This window comes from Tachypleus tridentatus, chromosome 12 (genome assembly GCF_004210375.1).
Source record: "Tachypleus tridentatus isolate NWPU-2018 chromosome 12, ASM421037v1, whole genome shotgun sequence".
Classification (NCBI taxonomy): Eukaryota; Metazoa; Arthropoda; class Merostomata; order Xiphosura; family Limulidae; genus Tachypleus; species Tachypleus tridentatus.
The window spans coordinates 108,486,252-108,500,760 of NC_134836.1; the positions used below are offsets into that span (position 1 = coordinate 108,486,252).

At 35.7% G+C, this 14,509-nt stretch overlaps 1 protein-coding gene across 17 annotated transcripts in view; it reads left to right on the forward strand.

Annotated features, from left to right (window-relative positions):
- The first annotated feature begins 464 nt into the window (after positions 1 to 464).
- Positions 465 to 14,509, forward strand: part of LOC143234300 (sorbin and SH3 domain-containing protein 1-like) — a 76,402-nt gene continuing 62,357 nt past the window's right edge. For 6 of the 17 annotated variants that reach the window (XM_076471553.1, XM_076471561.1, XM_076471552.1 and 3 more), the window contains exon 1: positions 466 to 922. The gene's annotated coding sequence lies outside the window, so the exon portion shown is untranslated. Of the gene's footprint in view, positions 923 to 2,553; positions 2,674 to 4,617; positions 4,998 to 14,509 lie in introns of all 17 variants that reach the window. The other 11 variants (XM_076471558.1, XM_076471551.1, XM_076471559.1 and 8 more) reach the window with 7 other exon arrangements.

The following is a 14,509-nucleotide window of genomic DNA, read 5'->3' on the forward strand; positions in this document are numbered from 1 at the left end:
TATTATGTTTCCAACACCACAGTATTTATTCAGTCCGTTAGAGTATTTGGTTTGGTTTAAATTTCGCGTAAAGTTTCACGAGGGATATTTGCGCTAGCCGTCCCTAATTTAGCAGTGTTGCCTTTTTCAATTTAAATTTATACGCCATTTATATTGTCACGCGATTTTTATTTGTTAGTCTCATGACATAATTTCCCCATTTCAGAAACCCTGAGTGAATCATCCAATCATGCTACTTGTAGCAAATTTAATTCTTGTGCTATTTAAATTTCGAGACGTTTTATTGGTTTAAAAACAAAATAAAGGATTAAATTAACTTTAGCATTTTTCCGATGCAAATTTATTATTTCGTTATAGTAGTTTAGCTAAATATCGAGAGATGGCACTATGTAATCTGCTCTTAAGAAAAACGACCAATCAGAATTGAGTGTCATTATTTGGCAACCTGTCAAGGTGTCTGGGTAATATCAAATATAATTAGTTCTGGCGTAGTTGAAGAGAAAAACAACTAAAAAAATCGTAGAATTGTATTTCTATCAACACTGCGTTTTCGTGCTCTTAAGTTGTTATGTTAAATATTTAATTAAAAACAAAAGTGGACTTGAATAGCTGTGATTTTTGGAAAAGAAAGTAGAAGAAAAATATTCGTCGTAAGAAGTTACTTCTGCACGTTTCATCTTATACAAACAAAACAAAAAGAAGAAACGAAGTGTTTTTGTTGTTTCTTTAAGAAGTCGATGTTTTAATTGTTACGTTTTCACAAATGAGATACTTATCTTTAATGACGTGTTTGAATTGGCTTCAACTCGACATTCTTTAAAATTAAGAATCATTTCCGCGTTATACTTACAGGAGGATCGCCTTGGGGATCCCTTATCCAGGGAGAAGAGCAGGCACGTGTCAACTAACACGAATATAAAGTGTAAGTTCTGTTTTCTTTTTTACTGATCTTAGAATATCGAAAGAACTAACCCTATTTTAAAAACGATTTTCAGAAAAACGGAACTTAATCCTCAATCGTACATTTTACTCAAGTTATAAAAACAAAATAATAACAGCGTGATTTAGGTGTATTTGTATTTATGAAAAAGATACCGCTACTCCTAATTTTGAACCTATCGGTCAGAGAGAAGGCAGCCAGTCGATGGGAACTGACTGTCTCTCTTATAACACACTCGCAGCTTAATGTGTGGGAGGGGGCGGATATCTTGTGGTACAACACGGATTTATATCTAGAGCCCTATAACAGAAAGGTCGAGAGCAGCCCGGTAGGTAGTGTCCCATAATTCGATATAGTAGCCCACGATTTGGCGATGTGATTGTACTGTTTAGCTGTCTTACGTCTTGTCTGTCACTTCAAAATTAGGGACGGGTAGCAAATATATCTTGAATAGCTCTGCATGAAACTCAACAACACCAGTCACACCGGTATCAGAATGTTTTATACTTAAAACAGAGAGGTAAAGATAAATGTGCGTGAAACCTACACAAGAACCTTTACTCATGAATAAAGGGGGAGTGGGTAGCCAATCCAATACGTTTTATATATTACAAACATCTAACTGAAACCTCTATCGTATTATCTCATTTTGTGGAGTGTAAGGTTATTTGGAGCAGCTAGTTGTTAGGGATTTGCCAACTAAAACTTCCAACTACTGTATTATCTCTCAATTTGTGGGTTATGTGGATATTTGGAGCAGCTAGTTGTTAGGAATATGCCAACTAAAACTTCTAACTATTGTATTATCTCTCAGTTTGTAGGTTATGCGAATATTTGGAGCAGCTAGTTGTTAGGGATATGCCAACTAAAATTTCTAACTATTGTATTATCTCTCAGTTTGTAGGTTATGTGAATATTTGGAGCAGCTAGTTGTTAGGGATATGCCAACTAAAACTTCTAAGTACTGTATTATCTCAGTTTGTGGGTTATATGGATATCTGGAGCAGCTATATGTTAGTGACATGCTAACTAAAACTTAACTATTGTATTAAATCTCGGGAACTGTAAAATATCTTATCCAGTAATCCCATGTTAAAAACTACACTTATTCATATTATTTATTTATTATTATTTATATTATTCTGTGAAGTACCCATTCTAGAAAATAATGTATTAAAACAAATTTTGGGAATCAAATATTAGCGTAGCCATACTTCCACTTTGTTATTTCCATAAAGTCCCAAGTGGCACAGCGACATGTCTGCGGACTTATAACGCTAGAAACCGGGTTTCGATACCCGCAGTGAACAGCTTTGTACTTAAATTCAAACAACAATTATTAACATAAAATAATCTTCAAGCGAAATATTAGTAACAATAATAGGGTCGACATATCGTGTTTTGTTTTCTAAAACAAATTGTTTTAAATTCAAATTACTCTTAAGTTTTGTATTTCAAAGTTCTGCCCTTTTTAAAGACTTTTGTACATTGAACTGTCCATTCTTGTTGTGAGCTCTTCATAAATGAATGAAATATTCCAAAATATTGCACGCATTATATGTCTTGAAGGAGAAATTTCGAGTTCTAATGTTATTGTACTTTTCCTATTATAGCAGAAAATATTAACAGAACACCCATACTAGTTAAACTGCAGTGTTTTAAACCAGGGACCAGAGGACTGTAGAGAATGTAGGGAAGTGTTAGCGTATCTTAGGAGGCACACAAAATACAGGGTAGGCAAAAAGTATAGATACTCTTCTTCAAATAAATATGGTGTACACAAAAGATTGATTTTGTTTGGTGTTTTATGACGCAAAGCAACTAGGCTATCAGCACCACAGGAAACAAATAATTATTGTATTCTGACTTATTTGTATATTTCATACTGACGCAGATTAATGCAAGTAATTCGTGATGAGAAGAATCCCACTTGAAGTAAAAATGCATTCCCAAGACGGCCGGCACGAGTGTTAAATCTTTAATTGAAATAAAGTACAGAACACAGTTTCGACCTTCCTAGGTCATCTTCAGGTTAAGAAAGACCAAATACTCGTTACTACATTCAGACTAACAGAAGGTTCCATTACAAATCCAAAACGTCTGTCTGTTGGCGTTCATTTCATGACATAGGATGACACATCTCCATCTGCGATGTCACATCTTTCATATTATATTAGGGTGACTTTCAACATGTTTTTTTTTTGTTTCAAAGCATCAGTTCCTTCATATTGTTCCTTTGTCACAGTAATTATTAAAACATGAAAAATTAAACTGTTAACATGAGCTTTAAGTAAGGTGATGTTCGTTGTTTTTTTGCCCACTCAGTACACAATACAATTGAAGTACTCAGAACCTATAGATTCGTTGGGTGGAGGACCTCAGTAGGATGTGGAACGTTCTGGATGACCTTGGGCTGGAAGAGATTGGGAACCCCCGACTTTTATGTATCATACAAAACTGCCACCCCTTTAGTAGATGAGTCTGGTGTATCAAAAGAACGCTGTAACACAAATTGTGTTATGAAGCACAAAGTAACACAATGGACTATCTGCGCTGTACCAACAACAAGCATCGAAAATTGTTTCATAACATTATAATCCTTCCAACTCCTTTATATGTGGCCCCGCATGGCTAGGTGGTTAATGCACTCGACTTATAATCCGAGGGTCGCGGGTTCGAATCCTTCTTACACCAAACATGCTCGCCTTTCAGCCTTGAGGGCGTTATAATGTGACGGTCAATCCCACTATTCGTTGGTAAAAGAGTAGCCCAAGAGTTGGCGGTGACTGGTGGTAACTAGCTGCCTTCCCTCTAGTCTTACACTGCTAAACTAGGGACGGCTAGCGCAGACAGCCCTCGTGTAGCTTTGCGCGAAATTCAAAACCAAAACCAATCTGTGTCACCGGGAGGAGAAAAAGGGTAACAAAAGTTGTATCTGATAAAGTTTTAAGTTGATACATCCTAAGAATAATCGAACTCTACGATAAACGTTAACCATTCTGTTCAGTTATTGTGCAGCTTTAAGCGCAAGATGGCCGTTTTTTCTAAAATGAAAGTTTTATCGGATTTTGTTCCGCTTTATTGCGTTTTTATTAAATTATTTCAGTTTACATAAAATCAAATGTTAACATCTTCCTATTTTCTAAGGTTTGATTTTATCTCAAAAATCGTTAAATAAATATATCTTTTTAAGAAATTCATTTATTTACGTTCCAAGTGTATAAACAAAAATCATGTGTTTTTTAACTCTGTGCTTCTATAATATTTTTGTTATTGTTTTTAACGCTGACATTTTGTGTTGATTGGATCCGTTTGTACACAGCACTTGACTAAACACTACAAAGTTCTCCAATGTAGCCGCACCCGTACTAATAGTTTCTGAGTATGTAAATTGTCTGAGTGGAAAAATACTGCGTGACGTTACCCAAGTTTTAACGGTTTTAGGGTTAGCGAGTGAAACTAAATAATAGGTTTTGAAAGATACAACATATTTATTTAGTTTATAATTTGCAACAGCTTGCATAATTTTTATTCTTTTTTGAAGTTATTTTTAATACATTGTAAATAATTCTTAAAATAACATCTTGCGTTCGTTTGTGTTACATTACAAGCCCAATGTTTACTAATGCCAAGTACTTGGTATTCTGATTTACAAATTTTCGTGTGTTCTTCCATAGATTTTTCACTCGATTCGATGTATAGTTTCGTGTTTCCGGTAACGAACTAAATTTAGAAATCATAGTTCGTGCTATGCAAACCATCTTCACAATAAAGTACAAAACAGACCGCAAGTGTTGACTAGAGGAACAGAATGGTAAGAAAACTTGTTGCGGGTGTGTAATCAGAGAGAAACACTTAGAAATTGTATTTAATAGACTATTACAAAGTACAGTTAGCTTTGTTGGTAATAATAACAAGGTATTACTGTTTCCGGTTGAGTTTGTAGCAGAAAATAACAGGAAATCTTGTATCCCATACCCGAAGGTGTGATAAATTTGGTAGATAGGCGTGAGTTGTACATTTCAAACCTCTCTGCATATGAAGTCAACTTAAGGAAGTATGTTTGTGTGTTTATTGTTTGTCGATGGGACAGCGGTAAGTCTTCGTGTTTTTACAACGCTAGGATCAGGAATTTGATTCCACTCTGTGGGCAGATGTGGTTTTTGTTGTAGGAAAACATACATATTTAAATTACTGACACTATAATTTGAGTTGTTTGTGAAACCTAACTGGTATCTTTTTATTGACTTATTTTATTGTTTGTTTTTTGTTTTTGAATTTCGCACAAAGCTACTCGAGGGCTATCTGTGCTAGCCGTCCCTAATTTAGTAGTGTAAGACTAGAGGGAAGGCAGCTAGTCATCACCACCCACCGCCAACTCTTGAGCTACTCTTTTACCAACGAATAGTGAGATTGACCGTCACCTTATAACGCCCCACGGCTGAAAGGACGAGCATGTTTGGCGCGACGGGGATGCGAACCCGCGACCCTCAGATTACGAGTCGCACGCCTTAACGCGCTTGGCCATGCCGGGCCTAACTTGTTTTATATAATATATATGGTTTTCATGTCGTCCTTTATGTGAACTTTTATCACACCATCGTCAACAGAAGATGACACAAGAACCATTGTAATCTATTATGATACGTGGATGTGTAAAAGTCAGAGGAGGGGGCGTTAATGAGAGACTAATCTTTTTTTCTTTCTTTTTTTTGAAAACGAAAGACTTTCGAAACGCCGTCCTTTACCCTCGTGTCTCCACAACAGTTGCCGTTCGTTCTGCAAAGTTTCATCATGTTTCAATTTCCTTTGAGAGTGTGGGAAAGAGTTGGGTGACAAGTAAGCTTAGCATGTTTAGGTCTTCACAGTGACAGTCAGTGTACGTGGACTGTTTTTTTGTTTTATCTTTATTATAGCTAAAGTTAAACACAGTCAGATTTTATGTTATCAACCAAAAATTAGAAAAAAATTCTATCAAACACTAGTTTAGTGTGAGGTAAGTATCATCTCTCTGATATAAAACTTTGAAGTCAAATTTTACGTGAAAACCATAGTCTTTGCTTCTATAACTTTGTCTGAAAACACGCACTACAATATGGGCCAAATGCATCTTGATCCGTTTCCGCAAAAACGGGTGCCCCAAACTATCGAGCTATGGACACATTATATTATTGAAGAGTGACGGTAAAGTCTCGCTAATTGGCTAGACAAGAGTAGCCCAAAGGTTGGCGGTGGGTACTGTTTAATAATTTGCCTTCGTTCTAAACTATGAGCTCAAACTTAGGAACAACTATCGCTATACGTACAAACATATCTCTTGTGTAGCTTTATATGGAATACTGAAACAAATAAATATTTTCCTTAATTTTTATATAAAACCCTCTGAAACTGTGACTTTTTTAGCATCATATTTATTATTTAAAAAATATTACAATACCCTCTAAAATGATTTTTGTAGCATCAGATTTATTATTTAAAAAATATTACAATACCCTCTAAAATGATTTTTGTAGCATCAGATTTATTATTTAAAAAATATTACAATACCCTCTGAAACCGTGATTTTTGTAGCATCAGATTTATTGTTTTAAAAAATACAAGACGTTTTAATAAGTGTAGCTCTTCAAATTCCGTTTCTATGTTAGTACACTTCACAACTTGCTTCCAGACCACTGCACTTAGTTATATTTTACTGAGAAACTTTGTTAAACTCGTATTTTCTCTACCCTGAGCTATACTTTTTTGTTTTTAGATTCTCATAAATATGCTCATTTCATGTGTTTGTTTTGACATTAGTTACTTTTGTTTAACTGCTTAATAATAAATATTTATTTTTGTATGTTTTCTTATAGCAAAGCCAAATCTGGCTATCTGATGTGACCACCGAAGAGAATCAAACCCCTGATTTTAGCATTGTAAGTCCGAAGACTTACCGCTGTCCCAGCGTGGGACTAAACATTTATTTACAAATGACTATGTTCTTGAATTATTTTTCATGTTGGAAATGCATGATATTTTATCAGGCATGTTGCAATATGGTACTATATTAAGAGTAAAAACCCCCAAAACGACATATTTTTTGGCACAAAGGAAGTTAAAAGTTGTATTAGTTACAGTTAACTAGTTTCGCTAACACAGTTACCGCTATCTTCAGCTGTAGGGACGTTATAATGTAACGGTCAATCCCACACTCACTATTCGTTCGTGAAAGAGTAGTCAACTCTTGGGCTACGACTAACGGGAAGGCAGCTAGTCACACACTGCTAAATTAGGGACGGCTAGTGCAGGTAGCCCTCGAGTAGTTTTGCGCGAAATTCAAAACAAACAAACAACAAAAAATCGTTAGGGTTAGTACCTACAGTATCTGAATTTAAGTAATGTATCTTAACTCTAAAGTTATCTATTGTTAAATGATGAAAATTACATTTGATACTAACAAGTACCTTAACCTCACCGTAGACATATGTCTTATAATAACAGGCTTCATCTTTTCCATGATGTGGAAGAATGTTGGTAGTGGGTTTCCAATTCGTCTCTGTTTATAATATTCATCCGGTCGTTGCAAACTACAATTTCCCTTGAATCTTCGGTTATTTTTTTCTGTTTATAATATAAACCTACAACTTCCTGCATATCTGGAGACAGCTTATGCTACATGTGGTACAAACTCTGTCGTAGAGTTGTGTTTTAAGAATCGGATGTTTGTACAATAATGTAAAACGGGTATAAAATCTATCTCCGAGAGGCACGTTTGTTACATTCTTGAAATTATCTTAATAGTAAGTTTGTAAGTAAAATAAATTAAGGAATTCCCACAGCACTTCAATATTCCAATAATTTTTGTGTAAGGTTTTGACTTTAATCAGTTTCTTTGTAATTACAAAAAATAATGTTATAATGGTTAACATTTGTTTTACAATCCACTGTGCCTTATGTTTTGTATTTCCTTTTGAAAGTAAAACGAGCTTTGCCTAGAATTAATTGAAACTTGTATATTTTAAAACTGAAGAACAAAACCATCTCGAGCCACGTGAACAAACCATTCTAAAGAGGTGGAGAGTACTTCTCTACTCTCAGGTCTGGCACAGCCAGGTGGTTAATAGTTGATGAGGACCAGCTGCCTTCGCTCTATCCTTACACTGCTAAATTAGGGACGGCTAACGCAGGTACCTCTCGTATAGCTTTGCGAGAAATTCAAAAACAAACCAAAAGAGAAGCTTCTATACTCTCGACCACATTCTATACAAGCTAACCAATTCCTTTAAAAAGGACAAAACCTCTCCGTGCTATCAAAGACAGTTTTCACGGACTAATCAAGTCGGGCGAATAGGCAGGAGTTTTACATCTTCGAACATGTTGCAAACAAAACGGAAATAATACAAAACCCAACAAGTTTACTCGGTTGACGTAAAATGCAATTATTTTTTATGCTTGATAGAAAAAAATATTGGGAATAATGAAGTTTATTCTAGAATATCTGTGTACGTTATTTCTGAAAAGTAAATTCATATCTTGTTCAAAGCATCGATCATTTTGGTTTGTTTTGAATTTCGCGCAAAGCTATACGAGGGCTATCTGCGCTAGTCGTCCTTAATTTAGCAGTGTAAGACTAAAGGGACGGCAGTTAGTTACTACCACCTACCTCCAACTCTTGGGCTACTCTTTTATAAACGAGTAGTGAGATTGATTGTAAAATCATAATGCCCCCACAGCTGAAAGGGTGAGTATGTTTCATGCTACGGGGATTCGAATCCGCGACCCTCAGATCAGGAGTCTAGTGCTTTAACAACCTGGACATGCCGGGCCATAGCATCGATCATATTATTTTATGTATACACTAGTAGATATTTATTGAAACAATTCAAACTCAACAGTAATTTTCCTAAAAACAATGACGAATAAAGATAAAATGTGTTGTCAAACAAATCCCTTAGATCAGAGTGAATGTACAATATTAAATCTAGTGTGTCGTTTACAGCCGTCGTTTGTCGTTCTATGTATTATATCGGTATTGAAAATTATTGTTCTTAAGCAAACGAGACAACAACAAATTGCCGAGTACAATAGAGCGCTGAAATCGCTAAGTAGCAGCGTTTTGTTTTGTTTTCTGATGGATGTACTATTACTTGTCATTTTACTGAGCGCAAGCAAAGAGAGAACTTTTTGACAGTTGTCATTTCTATAAGAAGTGTCAAAGGAGAGATGTTCGATTCAATTTATTCAACATGATACAATACAATCATGCATATATAACGGTGATAGGGAAAGGAAATAATCTATATATATAAATAGAACAAATATATATTCAAACACATTCCGCCGTTTATGCTGTTTTTCTCTTCATGCTCGTGTTTTTGAACTATTTCTTTCAATCAGTCGACAGAGGAAGTCCCGTTTTGTTTTGTTGTTGTTGTTTTTTTGGAGGGATAAGGTGATTCCATCAAGAAAGAAATATTTTGTTCTTAAGTTTTTCTCAAACTGGCCAATCAGCACATAAGGCTGAAGAGGTTGGTGTTAATATTGATATGATATTTTAAGAACTACAAGTATGAACAGTCTTCCTCTAATGTATTAATAAGTATTTTGATACATCACGCAAAATAAATCTGTTTGTCTGCTCGTCCGTTATCTAACTACAATGTCGCCACTACGGCAATAATGCAGAAACTCAACTGGCATTTCGACTCCAACAGCCATCAACAGTCTGATATGAAGAGCTTTTTTCTTTTAATTACACTGTGTAACAAATTTTTTTACTTTTCTTGTTCCTGGACAGAAAATGTTATTTCCCAATTGCTTATGCCTAAAGTAAATGGAAAACACTTATTTTGCTCTTCAACTTTGCTTTTGTAAAATGGCCCGGCATAGCCTAGCGCGTAAGGCGTGCGACTCGTAATCCGCGGGTTCGCGCCCGCGTCGCGCTAAACATGCTCGCCCTCCCAGCCGTGGGGGCGTTATAAAGTGACGGTCAATCCCACTATTCGTTGGTAAAAGAGTAGCCCAAGAGTTGGCGGTGGGTGGTGATGACTAGCTGCCTTCCCTCTAGTCTTACACTGCTAAATTAGGAACGGCTAGCACAGAGAGCCCTTGAGTAGCTTTGTGCCAAATTCCAAAACAAGCTTTTGTAACCTGGGAACGTATAACGAAAACATGATGGGAGACTGTATTTGGGGGCTGATACGTGAAAGTGATTTACGTTACAGTCGCAGATCTCGATAAAACTACTCACTTCTAAACATTTTTGTATAACTTTAGTTAAATACATGCAAATCTTGATTCATATGTTGTTTTATTCAGACCTCATGTAAATAAAAATGTGCAAATTTGTCCATTTTTTACATAGAAAACAGGTTAATTTCTAAAATTCATTACCCAGACCACAAAAGCAAAGTTTGAAAGGAATAATGGCCATTTTCTGTACTTTTACAACACAAGCAATTAAGAAATAACACATACTATCCAGGAACAAAATTTGTGTTACATAGTGTTATTATTTTACTCCCTTCTTACTTTGACCTGTGAACTTTCAACTTCGGCACGGCCAATGACCGTCAATTAATAAGTCGCGTGATTGGTTTGGGTTGCTTATTTTTAATTTCACGCAAAACTACTCGAGAACTATCTGCGCTAGCCGACCCTAATTTAGCAGTGTAAGACTAGGCAGCTAATCATCACCACCCACCTCCAGCTCTTGGCCTACTCTTTCACCAAATAATACTTGAATTATAACGCCCCCACGGTTGAACGGGCGAGCATGTTTGGTATGACGGGGATTCGAACCCGCGACCCTCCGATTACGAGTCGAGTGCCTTAACTACCTGGCCATGCTGGGTCTAAATCACGTGAAACCGTGTAGAAGAACATTCAGAGCTGGTTGTTGAAAGCGGCGAACAGAAGTATCCCCAATTTCCCCAACTTTGCCTACTACCTCTTCCAATAAAGTCACCCTAATCGTAATATAGTGTATACCATGTTTTAAGCATATAAATATTGAATTCTTAAAACTTAAACAAGGCGTTTGGTAAGAATTAATGAATACTGTTAGAATATCTTATGTTATAAATAACTGAGTGAAAGTTTGAACTTCTAAGAGATCTATCGCATTGTTTTTAAGTTCACAGCTTGGGCAAAAGGCGGGTACCTCAGTTTGTGTGTAATATTTGTTCTACGATTAATCGTTCAGAAAATAGAGGGCGTGATGTTTGGTTATTGTACATATCGATAATAATATAAATATTTAAGAACATTCTTTACGATCCATTATAAATTATAGTAATATTTATTTCATAACATAATTATTTTTACGATCCCTGAAGTTACATACTAAATTTTGAGGTAAATACAGTTTTTAGTATTTTAAATAATAGTTCGTCTTGTCGGTTCCTCGTGCGTTGATTTTAATAAACTGTTCAACATTATGTGCTAAAGTTTTGCCACATACATTAGTGTCTAAAGCAAAATGTGTGTTTAAAGGTAAAGTTTCAACTGAATATCCTTACCAGAAGTTTACGTATCTACATATTTCCTTACAACTAGAGTAGCCTACGGATTTATAACGCTAAGATCAGGGGTTCGGTTCCCCTCGGTGAACTCAGCAGATAGCTCGATGTGGCTTTGCTGTAAGGAAAACGCACACACATACAACTAGAGTAGTAATTTGTGCTTGACTTACAAGGTGGGAAGTGTTTAAAACACAAGAAAAGTAATGCTGAAGTAGTCGTTTCGACAACTGACTTCCATATCATACTTACATGGCATACTATTTTTTACTTCAAATTTTTAGCTTGTCTTTTTTATTGTATATCTATCTACCAATTCCAATTGCGGATATATGTCTGTTTATGATAAGTTATTGTTCTTACCAAAAACTAAATTCAAGTTCGATAAATTGCAAAACGATTTCTATGCATGAGGGGTTGAAGTGAACACTGGACCCTTTTGTTGAAGATGAGAGGACATGGTCCCCTCTGTTATATAACACCTACAACCAAGACTTTTTTCTAAAAGGATAACTTAAAGAACTTCTTATTTCTGGTCCCCTCGGTGGACTCAACAGATAGCCTGATGTAGCTTTGCTATAAGAAAACATACACACCCACTTATTTCTGGTTGTAGGATATCAAAATTTCATATTTCGTATGATATGATGAAGTAGCCAAAGTCTAAACAATAATATAAAACAGTTTGATTACAGATTCGATTTTATGTTTGTTTGTTGCTAAGCGCAAAGCTACACGACGGGCTATCTCTGTTATGCCCACCCCGAATATCAAAACCTCGGATTTTGAACACAGTAAGCCTTCAAGCTTCCTACTGAGCCATGGGGGGAGAGATTTTGTATATTTAGTACCACTAATAAATAATAAGTTGTAAAGTATGTCATTTCTTACAGCTAAAGATTATTAATATCACTTTCGTTCCACCTTTTATGAACCAACTTGCATCACAAAATTTCAGTTTACGCATATAGTTTGGTCGTCGTATATTTTCACCGACGTGGCTAACAGTGGAAATGGTGAATTCCCCGTTATGTCTCTATGATATTACCCAAATTGACGTTAAGCACAAAGTTACACAGTGGACAATGTGTGCTGTGTCCACCACTTGTATCGAAACCCGGTTTTTAACATTATAAGCCATTAGATTTACCGATGTACCAAAAAAGGGAAAAATGTTTCATAAGCTGTATCACAAAGTCTTTCCTAACATATTATTTAGCAGAACCTCTGTATGATGACAGGAACATTTCAACTGGAATTCAGCACGCACGTGACAGTAAGAAGATAGAATTTATGTAAATTATGTGACGTCATAGCCTACGTACCTAAATAATTTTTACGTTACTTCAGTTAAGTGTTATTTAAAAAACAAAAACCAAAACTGCGGTTAAGGAACTGAACTCAAGAGATGCTTTGTTATGAAGTATATTTTTATTCACTCAGGGTAACAAATCCATCAATAACACGTGTTATAACATTGGATATGTTTACATATATATATATAACATTTTCTTTCAAATCTGCCTAATTAGTAAATGCTTTTAATTCTATTACGTTATAAATGTCTCTTTTTTTTTTAATATTCTTAGCAAAACGAGAAGTGCCAACAAAACAGCATGTGAGAAATAAATGTATTTACTCCGAAGTTTCTATTAACGTTTTTTAGCAAGATACATCTACGGAAAAAATGAATTTGTGTGTGTTCTAACTTAAAACAAATTCCAACTGAACATACAGAAAATTTTACGTTTCAAACAGATTATCGTCTCATTATTTTCGTTGGTGAGTCGTTTCCTCATTAAGCTATTTAAAATAGAAAGTATCGTATATCATCGATATGTTTATATGTATACCTTACCACAGGTCATACTAAAGGTATCTCATTTCTGTATCTTTCTACGTCCACACTATGACTCGTTTGTTGAATTTCACGTAAAACTACGCGGACGCTGTTTAAGTTAGCTGTTCTTCATTTTGAAATAGCAGGTTACAGACGAGTCAGCTTGGTCAAAACTGCCAACTCTTGGATTATTCTTTACTTATGGATAATACTGTTATTCATCATCACTATATATATACTATATTGCACTTGAATAAATTAGTAATTATTCTCATTTTCTTTTGTATTTCGGAGTTTGAAACAGATCCCCACTTTCAAAAAGTACGAATTTAAATATTTTATATTAAGCCTAAAAATTGGTTTTAATTTTTCTTTTGTAGTTGTTGTTTTGTTTTGACACTCCTATTGATAGGGGCTGACAGAAGCACCATTTTCCCTTACCCTGTGGGTGTGTAGAAATAGTATAATGAGGGATAATTGATAAAATAAGATTATTTATTTTGTAAAAGTTGAGTTCCAAATAAGACTGACGCACTCAGATTTTATATGTTAAACAAAAACAGAAGTTAAGGATACATATATTCTACCTGATATAGAACTTTGGAGTATTCTTGTTTATTTGTTTTTGAATTTTGCGCAAAGCTACACGAGAGCTACCTGAGCTAGCAGTCCCTAATTTAGCAGTGTAAGACTAGAGGGAAAGCAGCTAGTCATCATCACCCACAGCCAACTCTTGGGACACTCTTTTTTCCAACGAATAGTGAGATTGAGTGTCATGTTATAACGCCCCACGGCTGAAAGGGCGACCATGTTTGGTGTGACGGGGATTCGAACCCTCGACCCTCAGATTACCAGTCGATTGCCCTAATATCCTGGCCATGCCGGGCCATTGGAGTGTTCCCATTTTATATGAAAGTGTATGTCCGCGTTTTCAAAATACGTTCTTATATTTTCTTGGGTACAGTTGGTGCTTTATAAAACCGAATATTGAAACATGGTTGTTACTGTTTAATATAACGTGTTCACGGCCTGGAAGTTTCAAGAATATCCGTGTGTGTGGCAATAGGACGCGAACAGAGAACCTTTCGATCCACAATCTAGCATGCTAACCATTAGGTGGCGTCCGCTCCGCCATTACACGGATGGTTGCGACGCGGAAAAAATATATTTAATTGTAGGACCAACACTTGGCCTGGTGGTTAGAGTGCTCGATACGCAATCTGCTGGTTA